We start from the raw sequence: 15,695 nt of genomic DNA on the forward strand, positions 1-15,695 counted from the left end.
GCTCAGTCTTTTGTACTAAACATTAGTTCATAAAAAAAAAAAAAACATTAGTTCATATGAGATGTAAATAAGATTGGAAAAAGCAAATAACTTGATCCTTTTCTTTATGCTTATCATTTTCTCACTCAGTCATACTAATGCAAATAAGTTAATACAGCATCAAGGTTTTTCACATATTAAAATGAAGACTAATCATTTGTGAAGGTAGAATGTGTACCATGTATACTTAATAGATGAAGCTTGCAATTACCACCAACTCAATCATTTTGATAGCACTAAGATTTACAAGCCAAAATAAACATGTGATGAAAAAATTCAGCTACTCAAGATATTTAATTGTCCTTTTTTTTGAGATTGGTAAGGGTTAAGTCTCTAAAAACCTGAAGGACTTGGTGAGAGGAAGAAAATCCTCAGTGCTTTAAAAACTCAACTGGTTAGGAGTCCACACAACTAAGCTGGCATGGAAACAGATGTTTTCTGTCACAGAATCAATTTCCCACAGAAGTTGTTCTTCCAAGCCAATAATACAAAGATGTAAATCAGCTCACCTATGATTCAAATGGAAGTAATCTTTTTTTAAAAATAGGAGCAAGACATCTTACCCAAAAAGATCTTTTAAATCATTGCTAGCTGAACTGCTATTGGTCATAGTGGTTGGTGGCTGTCCCAAGTTCTGTGAGTTACAGAAAGGGCTACCCTGTATACCAAAGGCAGATTATCCTATCTTGTTCACTTGTGTTCCCATTACTGTACTGCCCATACCTGGAGACCCTTGAGGAGGTACAAACTGATTAAGCCACTGATTTGGTTTCTGTTGTGATAATTGCTTCATGCTAACTTTGGGTGTCTGAGGGCCAAAGAGGTTATTAAGAGAAGATGTATCTGTGGGTCTCTGTTGAGTCTGCTTCACACCAGCAGGAGAAGCACTCATAGCATTGAATTTTGGCAAAGAGAAAGGTGTTCCCAGGGTAGTCCTGGTCACTCTGGGTGTGCTTGGATTATTGAAGAAGTTCTGGTTTGTATTAACTGGCATGTTGAATCCCAAAATCTGAAAGCCTATGTTGGCATTGAGGCAGTTTGTCAAATTTCTCTTTGTATTATCAGTTGGTGTAGAAAACATCAAGCCAAGACCTACAGAAGGCACAGAAGTGAAGGTACTTGGAGAAGAAATTTTAGGAGTACTTAACAGAAAGGCTGGTCAAAGACAACGTATTATCCGTTAATGTATCTCTCAAGTCCTTAGTCTGTTTGGCTGGATCAAAATGCATGTGCACTTGGGGTTTAAGAGGCTGCTGGCTTTTCAACTTCTGTATCTGCTCTTGTTCTTTTGCCAATATTCCTTTTTCTCCAAGTTTTAGTGATGCTCCTTTGTGTTTACTCTGTAGCCCTTTCTTCTTATTGCCTGGTTCACCACCAGCAAGGTCAGCTCCGATGCTGTTAAAGACCTTGTCAATCTGCTGATTACCAATATTTGTAATTTTGTCTCTTCAGAAGCGTTCATTTGATTTCCTATGTCCAAAGATTTCTGCTGTTCTTGCATTATATGAAGTTGTTCCAGTTTAGTCTTATGTTCAGACTACAATCTATTAAGCATCTCTTTTATGATGGAAATGAAAGATTTGAACTTTTAAGACTGAGGAAGCTTGGCTTCTTGGGTTGTCTCTTCAGCTTCTGCTTCCTGGTTTTGTGGCCTCTCGGCTCTTCAGGCCTCATGCCCGCATCTGCCCTGCTGGGGCAAGTGTTCCAAAGCTCTGTAGCTCCACCAATAAGTGCCTGGAGGCACCCTGCTCTGTCAGAAAGCCTCCTGTGCACAGGCACTCAGATCTCTTGCTCCATGGGACAGCAAGCCTAGCTCCACCAGTAAGTGCCCAGAGGCACCCCACTCCACCAGGAAGCCTCCTACGCACAGCCACGCAGCTCTCTTACTCTGTGGGATGGGTCCAGCACTGTCTTATGCTGTTCTTCTTGTTCTGCTACTGCTGGTTCACTGCTGCTGTTTCTCACCATCTGTGCCTTCTCTGGTGTTAACAATTCTCACTACTTTCTGAGTCTTCCATCCTTTCACAGTTTTAAAACTGCTTCCACATTTTAGGTATCTGTTAGAGCAACACTCCGCTCTCTCAGTACCAAATTCTCTCTTGGTCATCTAGTGCTGCCATAAGAGAAGTACCACAAGTGGATGGCTTTACAAGGAGAAATTTATTTTCTCACAGTCTAGTAGGTTACAAGTCCATATTCAGGGTGTCAACTCCTGAGGACAGTTTTCTTTCTTGGCTCTGGAGGAAGTTTTCTTGTCATCGATCTTCCCTTGGTCAAGGAGATTCTCAGACGCAGGGACTCCAGGCCCAAAGGACCCGCTCTGTTCCTGGTGCTGCTTTCTTGGTGGTATGAGGTCCCCCCTGAGCTTATTCTTATTGACTCTCTTTTGTAGATGACTTTTCATTTATCCCTAGCCACTCTTAAAATTCTCTTTTTACCTTTAGTTTTGGCAAGTTTGATTATAATATGTCTTGATGACTTTCTTTAGGGATCTACCTTTTATGGGGTTCAATGAGCATCTCATATAGATATCTTCTCATCTTTCATGATATCAAGGAAATTTTCTGCCAACACATCTTCAACAATTCTATCTGCATTTTCTGTTTTCTGTCCCTGTCCAATCACTGGTAGGTTATTTCTCTTGATAGAGTCCCACATGATTCTTAGGGTTTCTTCATTTTTATTTAAATTATTTTATCTGATTTTTCTTTGAATACGTTTTTGCCAAATGTTTTATCTTCAATCTCACTAATTCTGACTTCCATTTCCTCAATTCTTCTCCTCTGACTTCCTATTGCATTTTCTAGTTCTGAAATTTTATTGTTAATCTTCTGAATTTCTGATTGCTGTCTCTCTATGAATTCTTGCAGCCTATTAGTTTTTTATTATGCTCTTGAATAACCTCCTTAATTTCCTCAACTACTTTATCTGTGTGTTCCTCAGCTTGTTCTGCATTTTTGCCTGATCTCCGTCCTGATCTTTTGAAGAGTTCTGTATAGAAACCCTGGTGGCATAGTGGTTAAGTGCTACAGCTGCTAACCAAAATGTGAACAGTTCAAATCTGCCAGGAGCTCCTTGGAAACTTTACAGGGCAGTTCTACTCTGTCCTATAGGGCCACTATAAGTTAGAATAGACTCGACGGCAGTGGGGTTTTGGTATATTAATCTTTTGTATTCTACCTCTGGTAACTCCAGGATTACATCTTCATCTGGAAGAGTCTTCAATTCGGGAGTTTGTTGAAATGATCATGGTCTGCTTGTTTATGTGATTTGATACTGACTGTTGTCTCTGAGCCATCTGTAAGTTATTGTATTAATTTATTTAAGTTTGCTTAGTGTGTCCTAGCTTCTTGCTTTGTTTTGTTTTGATATACCTGAATAGGCTGCTTGAGTGAGCTAACTTGATTATTGGAGCCTTGCCACGGTTGTGCTAGGGGATTAGGGCTGTGCGACTCTCTTGCCTTCTTTTGCTGAAGTTACTGTGTCCTGAAAACTACCACCAGCTTCGCCATGGTTGTGCCAGGGGATTGGAGCTGTGCCACTTGCTTGCCTTCTTTTGCTGAAGTAACCATGTCCTGAACAGTACCACCAGCCCCACTGCAGTCATGCCAGGGGATCAGGGCTGAGAAGAGCTGATTCCCACCAAGTCAGGTCCAGCAGCTCCTCACTGCTTCTGAACCTTCTCTCCCTCCCCCTGTCAATCAGTCTGATTTCTTATCTTTGCCTTTGATGTTCAGGTCTCCTAGCTTGTCATGTATATAATCAATTCACTTGTTTTTGGGGGGTCATTGTTGTAAAAGGGACCACCAGAACTGTGTGACTACTCTGCCATCTTGGTCCCACTGTCTATAATCTACTTTATAACAAATGTTCAGGAACGACCACTGATGACTTTTCAGTAGATGCCACATACGCATTGCTATCAAGTTGATTCCAACTCATGGTGACCCTATAGGGCAGAGTAGAACTTCCCCACAGGGTTTCCAAGGCTGTAATTTTTATGGAAGCAGACTACCACATCTTTCTTCCACAGAGCAGCTGGCGGGTTTGAGCCACTGGCCTTTCAGTTAGCAGACACACCCTTAACCATTTTGCCACAAGGGCTCCATAGATGCTGCATATAGAATGAAAATTATTTACAACTCATTCTCTACCTCCCTCATTTCCCAACTTTATTGTATTTTTGTGTGTTATTGTAGTTAGGTGCCCTTGTGTTAGTTTCAACTCATAGCGACTCTATGTACAAAAGAATGAAGCATTGCCTAGTCCTGTGCCATCCTCACAATTGTTGCTATGTTTGAACCCATTGTTGCACCCACTGTGTCAGTCTATCTCATTGAGGGACAGTGTTTGTGTAATCCATGGTCATTGAGCTTATTGTGTAGTTTCAATGTCAAGATTTTAAAAACTGTTTTCTTTATAGTAGAGAGAAAATAGCTTCGCCAATGGGTAAGTCTCACCACTTGGAAGCATGTTTCTCAATTCCAAGTTCTCCGGGTAGAATGAAAAGATGCAGCTGGGCTCTCCAAGTTATTGTGAGTAGAGAGAAGACTCAGAAGTTCCCTTCCTGTTGACTAATAGATCTGGACAGTTCTTGCCTGTTGTTTTTAAATCCCTGTAGGCCTTTCATCTATGGTTATGTGGCAATGCAGTCAACCAAGAAAGGTAGACAGTACATAGATTTAAATAAATAAATAATTAATTAACCTAAAGAAAATAAAGCAGAGCACAGTGTGGAGAGTGAATGATGGTAGGGAGAAATTTATTTGGATGGCAGGATCAGGCAAGGCTTCTTTGGAGACAGGGTATTTGAGCAACAAACTAAATGATGAGACATCAGCCATGAGAAGATTTGGAAGAACAGTGTTCTAGGCGGGAAGGACAACAAAATGAAGACCCTGAGGCAAGAGCGGGTTGGCCAGTGTGAGGAATACTTGGAGCATACCAAGTGTGGCTGGAGCACAGTGAGAGGCAGAGTGGTGCACAAATGGTGGTGCAAAACCAGATAATCAGGGGCTTATGAGACATTTTTAAAACATCTGGATTTTATCATAGGTGTAATGGAAAACCACTGGAGGTTTTGAGGTGGCAGAGGAGTGATTTGATTTAGCAGATTATAATGGGAAAATGTGAGGCATGGAGACAAATATGGCAGTAGTCATGTGTTTTGACTGGTGTGGCAAGTTGGAAGGAATGAGACAAATCAGATTTACAATAAATTTGAAGTCAGAATCTACAATATCTGCTGATGGATTGGATGTGACAGCTTGGAAAAGAGAGAGATCAATGAAGACATTTAGGGTTTGGGTTTGAGAGAATAAGCGGTGTTTTTAATCAAGCTGAAGACTCCCTGAGGAGGAACAGATTCCAGGGAAGGACAGAGAAATTCACAAGGTAGTTTTGTTTCTATTATGATTATGTAAGAGTCCTATTAGGCATCCATAACAAATTATAGATAGCATTGCCAAGAATGGGAATTCCAGAACACTTAATTGTGCTCATGTGGAAACTATACACAGTCTAAGAGGCAGTCATTCAAACAGAATAAGGAGCTATTGTGTGGTTTAAAATCAGGAAAGATGTTCATCAAGGTTGTGTACTTTCACCATATTTATTCAATCTGCATGCTGAGCAAATAATCTGAGAAGTTTAATTATATGAAGAATACGACACCATTGGTGGAAGATTCGTTAACAACCTACATTATGCAAATGACACAAACTTGCTTGCTGAAAGTGAAGAGGACTTGAAGCACTTACTGTTGAAGATTAAAGTCTATAGCCTTCAGTATGGATTACACCTCAACATAAAGAAAACAAAAATCCTCACAATTGCACCAATAAGCAATATAATGATAAGTGGAGAAAATATTGAAGTTGTCAAGGATTTCATTTTACTTGAATCCACAATCAATGCCCATGGAAGCAGCAGTCAAGAAGTCAAATGAAGTATTGCATTAGGCAAATCTGCTGCTGCTGCAACAAAACAAAACAAAACCCTCTTTAAAGTGTTGAAAAGAGAAGATGTCACTTTCCGGACTAAGGTGCACCAGACCCAAGCCATGGTATCTTCAGTCACCTCATATGCATGCAAAAGCTGGACAATGAATAAGGAAAACCTAAGAAAAATTGTTGCCTTTGAATTATGGTGCTGGTGAAGAATATTGAATATATCATGGATTGCCAAAAGAATGAATAATCTGTTTTAGAAGAAGTACAGCTGGAATGTTACTTAGAAGTGAGAATGGCAATACTTTATCTCACATGCTTTGGACATATTATCAGCAGGGACCAGTCCCTGGAGAAGGACTTCACTCTTGGTAAGGTAGAGAGAGGATCAGCAAAAAAAAAACAACAAAAAGAAGACCCTTGACAAGAAGGATTGACACAGTGGCTGCAGCAATGGGCTCAAACATACCAACAATTTTAAGGATGGCGAAGGACTGAGTAGAGTTTCATTTTGTTCTGTTGTACACAGGGTCACTATGAGTTGGAACCAACTATATTGCACCTAACAAGAACATTAGGCATCCAAGTAAAGATGCGGTATGGGTGGACAAATCTAGAATCCAGACCTCAGGGGAGAGTTTGGAATTGGTGGTATACCTTTCAAAGCCATTATTGAATAAGTGATTTTCCTAACCACAGCCTGGATGAGGTAGCTTAGGGAGTGAGTGTGGAGAGGGGTGATCACAAAGAGGAAAAAGAGCCATCAAAGAAGACTGAGGTGATAGAGAGTAGGTAGAAGATAAGAGTACAGTTTCCCAGAAGGCAAGTGATAAAAAGGCTTCAGGAGAAAGAATGTGTCCACTGTGATAAATGCTCCTTAAGGTGGAGTTCATAGGCAATCTTGATAATAGCAATTTCAATATCGTAATGGGAACTAACGATTGATTGGAGTGGATGGAAATCAGGGACTGGGAAGTGCAAAGAGATTTTTTCAAAAGAGTTTTGTTGTGAAGAGAAGCAGGGAAAGCAGGGAAGTTGCTGGAGGGTTTTTTTTTTTTTTTTTTTGATGTTTATGATGATAATTATGGTAATAACCATTATCATCGTAATCATAATGACCAGCATTTATTGAGTGCTTACCATGTGCTAGGCACTGTGCCAAACATTTTACGTACATTATCTCATTTGATCTTTCAGCAAGCTGTAAAGACTCTGATATTATCACCAGTGTAAAGGTGAGATAACTGAGGAGCCAAGGTCCTAAATCTGGTAAAGATAGAGTTGGAAGCCAATCTAGATGTGTTTCACTCTAAATTAAAGTCTCTTAAACACACCAGAGTGATATGTTCGCTTTAGAGGACCAGTTGAAATGACTTCAATTCTTAACCATACTTAGTCAAGATGTGTTTTGTTTCCAAGGGATGGAATCCCAACTTAAACTGGCTTAAGAAAAAAATGAAAGTGTGTGTGTGTGTGTGTGTGTGTTTGATGGGGGTTAATTCAGCTATAGCCAGATTCAGGGGCTCATCTGAGTAAAGTCAGATATACTTCTGGGCTTTTTATGTTCTTGAATTAAACCCCCCATTCAAATGGCATAATTAGGATTCAGCCTCTCTACCTCTGTACCACTGGACTGTTCTCTCCTCTCTGTTGCCTTTATTCTCAGGCAGGCTTTCTCCATGTAGTAGTCTCTAGCTGCTCATAGCATACTTCCAACAAATTCAGAAACTCCAGCAGTCAAAGTCCCAGGTGACTGGATGCCTCTTATTACAAGACTTGGGCCATCAATTCATCTCTGCCATGATTGCTCTCCTCAGGGGCATGTGAGGATTTCATTGACTAGGTCTGCACCACATGCCTGACCCAAGAGCATGTGGGTCAGACCCTCCCAAGCCAGGACAAATACCGATGTGGAAATAGTGTTATCTAAAAAAAAAGGAAATAGTGGGACTTTGAATTGCTTACTTTGGGCATGTCATCGGGAAACACCAGTCGCTTGAGAAGAATATCATGTTTGGTAAAGAAGAAAGTCAGCAAAAATGAGTGAAACCCTCAATGATATAGATTGATATATTAGGCACAACAATGGACTCAAACATACCAAGAATCATAATGATGGTGCAGGACCAGGCAGCATTTTGTTCCGTTATACGTAAGGTCGCATGAATCAAAGGCAACTCCAAGGCATTTAACAACAAAAATTAACAAAGCAAGGATATTGAGTAGGCAAAAAAGGGCAGATGCTCAGTAAACCAGTAATGCATGTCAAATTTCTCACAGACCATGTCAAGGTGTGCTTCCTAACATCCTACTAAAATATAAGTTTTATGAAGACAGATGTTTTTTAGTCTTCCTTTTATCAAATATATACCTTCCACAGTGACTTGTTGAATGAATGAATGACCTCCAGTGGTTTTCCTGTAATGCTGACCTGTTTCACTTTATGTACTCATTTTTTAAATTTTTAGTTGGAGAGCCCTTCCTATATGTGAAACTCATTCTTTATTTTTTCTGTCTGTAGTTCTTCAACTTTCCAAAACCCTTAGCTTATTTGGGAATAGTATGTTTTACTAATGTCCTACTCATAAGAATTGTGTTTTGATGTTATTTTATACAAAGGGGAAAAACTCTCATCCTACAAAAGTTCTACATCTGTGATATCCCCTGAGGGTATAAACCTGATTTGAAATCCTCACAAATTCTAATACAGCTTTGCTTTTCTAATCCCCGGGGGTTTGTTTCTTCCCCACTGACTCTGGAAGGTGAGGCAGAGCTCTGGGGAAGGACAGGTATATGACAAAAAGCTGTTTGGGGTGTATTTTCTTGTGATACCAAAGTGCCTGTGGCAGAACTATCCATCTGGAAAACTCTCAAGGGGGTAGAGAGATGAACACTGCACTATCCTTGTAGATCATCTGAAATTTTGTGTTGTGTGGAATGTCAGTGTGAGGAGGCTGAAAGGACCTTAACTGCATAAAAATAAACCTGAGTTTTTGTGAAATGATTCTGGGGAAGGCTTTTAAGTGAAAAATTGGGAAGGCAGATGTTGTCTTACATAAACTTGATGTCTTCTCCCAGAATAGTCATTGAGATTATGTGCTGGTGAGGAAGATGGGTAAAAGGAGGCAGAAAGCGTAGGGAAAAAGTTAGCATTTCTTTCTTCTTCTTTTTTTTTTTTCTTTATTTATTTAGCAAAACCTTATGGGTAAGTATACAGAAGAAAACCACAGTATAGCATCTTGTAACGGAAGCAGTGATTTATAATAAAGATGGAGAGCCTGGGATCTGGAGCTGGACTATGTGGTTCCAAACACTACCTTTTCCATTTTTTTGCTAGGTGACTTCAGGCAAGATGCTAGTCATCTATATCTAAGCTTCTTTACTGGTAAAATATAGATCATAATAATGTTACCTCATATAGACTAGAAATAAGTTTATATATTGAAAGCATTTAGAACAGTTCTTGGCTTATAGAAATCAATATTTGTGGGCTTGTTTCTATTATTATTTTGATTAGGGTAAAGATGGGAATGTAAGTCTGAGTGCTCAGGCGATGTTAGCCGCTTTGGCCTGAATATTGAGAGGAAATAAATTGTGGAGTGTGTGAGTGTGTGTGTGTGTCTAGGAGGAGAAGGAGGACATATTAGTTCTGAGGTTGATCTCTCTCAATTGTATACAAAATATTTTTGACATGCGGAAGCTGAGAACATCTGTTGGGTGTCCCACAAGTGAGAGAAGAACAATTGCTCTGAAGTCAGAAACGAATTGATGTCATGGCAAGAACCAGAGGCTGATGTGAATAATTAACCATCCTAATGAAAGCATTAGTATTTCCCCAATAGATTGATACAGTATCTCTTTCCCTGAGATAGTTGCACAAACTTACCTGAGCTAGCCATCTATCTTGACAAAGTGTCCTTAAGAGAGAGAGAGAAAAAAAAAAAAAAGCTGGTAGACCTCCTAGTTTTACCCTGAAAATCATGAGAGAAACACTACATACAGGAAATCATGCACCCATGAAGTGGTCATGCATGGTTTCCAAAACAAAACCCGTTGCCATCAGGTCAGTTCCAACTCATAGCGACCCTATGGAGTAGAGTAGAACTGCCCCATAGGGTTTCCATGGCTGCAATCCTTACGGAAACAGACTGACACATCTTTGTCCCCCAGAGCAGCTGGTAGATTCAAACAGCCAACCTTTCAGTTAGGAGCGGAACGATTAACCACTGCACCACCAGGGCTTCTCCTGCGTGTTAGGAGATGGTAATAAGGACTCCAAAGCAAGTCGTTACTGAGCTTTGCCTTGTAATGCTTTACAAGGTTACTTTCTCAGCACATTCCTCGAGCACATGGTGTGCTAGATACTTGGGTCTCTCCAATTCACTTGGAAACCAGTGGTAATTTTCATTAAATATAAGAACACTCCATGGGTGGAAGTAATGTGACCATTGCAGGAAGACACTGGAGGAGCAGGATAGGATGGTGTATCAGTCAGGATTAAGCCCGAGGAGCAGAGTCAGTAGGAGGTATATAGGTATATAAATAGATTTATTACAAGGAGTGGTTTACCCAGTTGCAGGATTTGGCTAAGCAGGTGTGAAGTCCTTAGGGCAGGTAATCAGAAAGGAAAGATCACAAACAGGCTAGAATCCCACAGGCATGAGCTGAAGCATGTTGTCCAAAGCTGACAGTAAAGAAGGAAGAACAGGGGGAAGGAGAGCAGACACAGGGGCTGTTGGAGTCTCTTCCTCAGGGAAAGTGAAGCTCTCTTTTTAAAAGTCTTCCTACTGATAAGGTCAGGGCCACACAGGATAATCTCCCCTTTGATTAACTTAAAGTCAACTGATTAGGGAATTTAGCTACATTTCAAAATCCCTGCATAGAACCACATATATTATCGTTTGATTGAATGAGAAGGTATGTGTATGCTACGAACTGACCTCTGCTTCCCTTCTATACTCCAAGTCTCCTGAGAAAATATCTCCTGTTAATCTCCTTGGCCAGACACACACTTGATAGGAAATGAATGGGGACCCTGGTTGCACGGTGGTTAAAAGCTTGGCTGCTAACCAAAAGGCCAGCAGTTCGAATCCACCAGCTGGTCCTCGGAAACTCTATGGGACAATTCTACTCTGTCCTACCACATCACTATGAGTGGGAATCAACTCGACGGCAACAGATTTGGTAGTTCAGGCTCACCAAACTGACATACCAAAAACCCATCACAGTTCGAGAGTAAAGGGCAAGAATGAGCAGGCTTTCAGGGGGACTTTTGCTTGCATGTGGTCAAGCTGGGAGCAGATTAAATTATAAGACTGCTAAATATATTTTTATTTGTTTTAAATTTATTTTTATTTGTTGTTGTTTTTGTTAAGAATATACACAGACCATACACTAACTCAACAATTTCTACGTGTACAATTCAGTGACATTGATTATATTCTTCAAGAGATGCAATCATTCTCACCCTCCGTTTCAAACTGTTCCTCCCTCATTAGCATAAACTCAGAGTCCCCTAAGTTTCCTATCTAGTCTTTTGAGTTACTATTTTCAATTTGCTCCCGTATAAATAGTTCTTAAAAGAGCACAATGCTAAAGGCAGACATTCTTTACTAGTTAAGCTAAACTATTGTTTGGTTTTAAGAAGACTTCAGGGGATATTTTTGGTTTAAGTTTTAAAGACTACCACAGGGCTATATTTTCATAGTTTTATCCAGCCTCTGTTGCTCCAGAAAATCTGAATTCCGTGAGAATTTGAAATTCTGCTCTGCATTTTCTCCATTTTAGCCAGGATTCTTCTATAGAATCTTTGATCAAAATGTTCAGTAATGGTAAAAAAAAGCTGGGCACAATCCAGTTCTTCTGGTCTCATAGCAAAGGAGGCAGTTGTTCATGGAGGCAGTTACTAATACCTTGCATTTCCTCATCCTATTTCTGACCCTCCTTCCTTCTCTGTTGTTCCAGGTGAATAGACATCAATTGTTGCACCTTAAATGGCCACTTGTAAGCTTTTAAGACCCCAGGCACTATGCACTGAACCAGAAGGTAGAACAGAAGCCCTAAACGTGAAAGTAGGCCAATTAACTGGGATATCTTATGAAAACATGACCCTAAACCTCCATACCAAGAAACCATATCCCATGTTTGGTTTGACATGAGCAGCCTCAGCAGCTTCTAAGACCACTATATTTACTATAGTTTACACACACGGTATTTTGGTGGTATCACCGCCTTACGTTTAGATCTATTTCATAGTCTCCAAGTGTTTCCATGCTTGGGTGGGAAAAAAAGTTAAGTGCTTGGCTACTAGTCAGAACGTTGGTGATTCCAGTCTACCCAGGGGCACCTCAGAAGACAGCCTTGGTGATCTGCTTCTAAAAGGTCACAGCCTTGAGAACCCAATGGAGGAACTCTGCACATATAGGGTTGCCATGAGTTGGAATTGACTTGACAGCAACTAACGACAACAACAATAAGCATTTCCATGTCCACATCCATGTCTGTTTCTTTTCATTTTCTTTGAGTTTTACACACACTTTAAAATAGGTGCAGTAAGCAGCACTCGTCCTCATTTCGCAGTGAAAATCACTGAGGGCCAGAGAAGTTAACCCGCTTGCTGAAGGCCACCGTTTATGTGTCATAAGCCAGACATGTCTGGGTGTTCTCACTCTGAGTGCAGGGCTCATTCCACTGCCCTAGGCTGCACAGAACGAGCCATAGCTGGCAGTGTCCAGACCACTGCCTCCCTTGGTAGAACTTTCAGTTGCCAATCCATCTTCTAAAGTAATTAGAAAGTGGTCTAAAGAGATTATATCCAAATGATGGCTACAAAGAAGTCCCACATACCTTACTCTATGGAATTGATGTTATCTTGGAAAATTGAAAATCACCAAAAAAAAAAAAAAAAAAAAATCCAATTTTATACTCACAGGAAGCTCAGTATTCAAAGGAAAGCTATAAATTGTAAGCTCCCTGAGGGCAGGGTTTCTGTCTGTGTTGTTCACTGTTGTATCCATTCTCCTGAGAGTAGAGTCTGACACAGCAGGTTATAAATAACTACATATAAAAATCAATGTTTCATGTTTAAATGGGAAACATCTATCTGTTATTGTATTTCATAAAAGAAGTACATCTTAACTTGCAGACATAATGGGTTTATTATCCATACTAGTTTACCTGCCACTTTATGGTCAAAATGGGCAGTATGCATGCTGGTCATTCCCGAGAAACACATTCTAAACATTTCCAAAAAGCCAGGACCTAGAGCAATCCACAGAAAGAGTTCCATAGTCTAATCTTGAACGACAGTGTCCCTCTGGGATATAACAGCAAAGCGTCTTATATCAGCTGTATCGCCTAGTGCTTTATAATTCCTTGTTCTGGGGAATATTGCAGTAGAAATGATAAGCCTGTAAGAAAAATGATTTTTTTTTTTTCCCAAGTAAGTAAATGCCACAGACAAATGGGGACTTTCATTTTTTCTCAAGGCAACACAGTCACAAGATTAATTAACCTGCAATAAAGTGAGAAGTGCTCTTTATCCAGTGGGCACTTGCTGTCCATTTAGAGTGTGTAGCTTCTGGCTGTAAGTGGTACATATTGGCTGCATTCTTTTATGTAATTTTAGAAATCTTGTGTGACATTGCAAATGCTTCTTATGATGTATAGTTTAGCGATTAAGAAAATGTCCTTGGAAGTCACTCAGTATGAGTTTGAAATTTAATTTCAACTTTTATCAGTTGATTAAGCTAATTTACTTCTCTATGTCTCAGTTTCTTCTCTGATAAAATGGGGGTAATAATAGTATTTGCCTCAGAGGGTTGTTGTAAGAATTAAAATGAATGAATTATGTAAAACACCTAGAACATGCCTGACTTAGAGGAAGTTCTCAGTATTAGTATTGTGGTTATTACCTTTTATTGAATCAGCAGACAATTTTGTTTGGTGACGAAGTTGTCTTAACCTCTTTCAAAAACCTGGGGCCTCAAGCATTGTAAGAATGTTGGGGGTGGGGGATAGGCAGCTACGACCTCGGCTTTAGTCCACCAAGCCTGCCTAGGTTTCTGAACAAGGACAGATAAAGCAGGAACCTCCCACCAGCCCTCTATCACACTGTAGAAATTGAGCTCCTCTGATTCTCAGAGGAAGCTTGGCTAGTATCTCCCAGGGGATTCTTCACACTCAGAATTCAGACAAATTGCGGCTTTTTTAATTAACAGAGCACCAACAACTCTGTTATCAATCTTCTCGTGAATCTATTTTCTCTCTAATCCCTTCTCTCCTTCACTCCCTGTCTGCCTAAGAGCTGTAATCTTTCAAGATGCTGCCTGAGGGGCGGGGGTGGGGGAAGCAACCTTAGAGCTACCTTACTGAAGCTCAGAGCCAGGGATGAATGGCCCTGATAAAGGGCAGCACTCACCCTACTCCCTGTTAGGGCTGCCGGAGCCTCCCCACCCAGACCCCAACTGCAGCACGTGGGCTGCGTGTCATCCACAGACTGAGTGTTATTAAAGAGCCAGCAGAATCCCCTTGACAGAAACAAGTGAAGGAAGCATTCAGGAATGTATTCCAAATACCCCATTAATTTAAGTTTAATAGGACAGTTATTGAATAATAAATAACAACCGAATCAAGGAAACATATTTATCAAGGACTTATGCCCAGATAATGTGATCGTGGGTATACCAGTTGAAACACCGTAGCATAAATACCTGTAGCTTTGCAAAGAGCCCCTCATTGATGGTGAGAATACACTCAGAGGAACATTCAGGGCTCTATCTTGTCCGTCAGCCCTCCAGGGTTCCTCCTAGAAGTGCCATGTTTTCTTCAGGCTGAGACAGCCACTTTTTGCTGAGAAGTTGGACACATTTCAAAGCTGGGCCAAGTGGAGCTGTAATCAGGCTTTGTTCTACTTAGTGTTTTCCGGGAGGCCTGTATTATGGAAATGTAAGATATGATCCCATTGGCTCAATCGCCATTTCAGATCTGACCTACAGCTCTGTTTAGAACATTCTCAGTTTCTAGAAAACAGCTTCTTCCCAGTTCCATTCCCAGCAGGGAATTTTAAAATGGCTTTTGGATAAGAAGAAAAAAAAAAAAAAACTCCAGTTAAAAATATCCCCTTCCCCTCTCCTGCTCCTAACTTATTAGAACAACACCTAAGGCAGCAGGGTGTCATCTGCAGTTCTATTTGTGATGGGTCTGGAAGAGTTGATATGTTTATAAATATTTACATCTGAGAGAAGACTGCTTTATGTAGTTTGTTTTTTTTTTTTTTTTTTAATTCTGTTATCTCCTATTGTGGCACTAAAATGCTGTAGGCCATAGTATGTGTAGAGGAAAGAATGCAAAGAAAAAGGAAGAGTGGACCCTGTGTAGGCATCCCAAAGCCTAAATCGTACAGACTCCAAACGTCTAGCGAGTACTAGGGAGAGGAGCAAGAATGAGCTGTGAGCTAGTAGGAGCCTAGAGCTATGGTAACTTCCTCCCGATTTCTCTTCATATGATGCATATGACACTTTCTGATGTTAGGTGACAAGTTTCCTGGCTTTGAAATCTATTAGCAGAGGATAATAAAGGGGAGGGATGCTATGGCTCTTTCACGCAAGAGAAGAGTTTAAGAAGGAGAAGACCAAGTGCTCTGAGCATCTGGCAGGAAGAACATTAGATATGATGAGGTTCTTTTGTGGACTAGCTATTCTGCAAATT

At 40.4% G+C, this 15,695-nt stretch overlaps 1 pseudogene; it reads right to left on the bottom strand.

Moving 5' to 3' along the window:
• Positions 1 to 358: 358 nt before the first annotated feature.
• Positions 359 to 2,007, bottom strand: LOC104846592 (SCY1-like protein 2; annotated as a pseudogene).
• Between the last annotated feature and the right edge of the window lie 13,688 nt (positions 2,008 to 15,695).

Source organism: Loxodonta africana, chromosome 15 (genome assembly GCF_030014295.1).
Source record: "Loxodonta africana isolate mLoxAfr1 chromosome 15, mLoxAfr1.hap2, whole genome shotgun sequence".
NCBI lineage: Eukaryota > Metazoa > Chordata > Mammalia > Proboscidea > Elephantidae > Loxodonta > Loxodonta africana.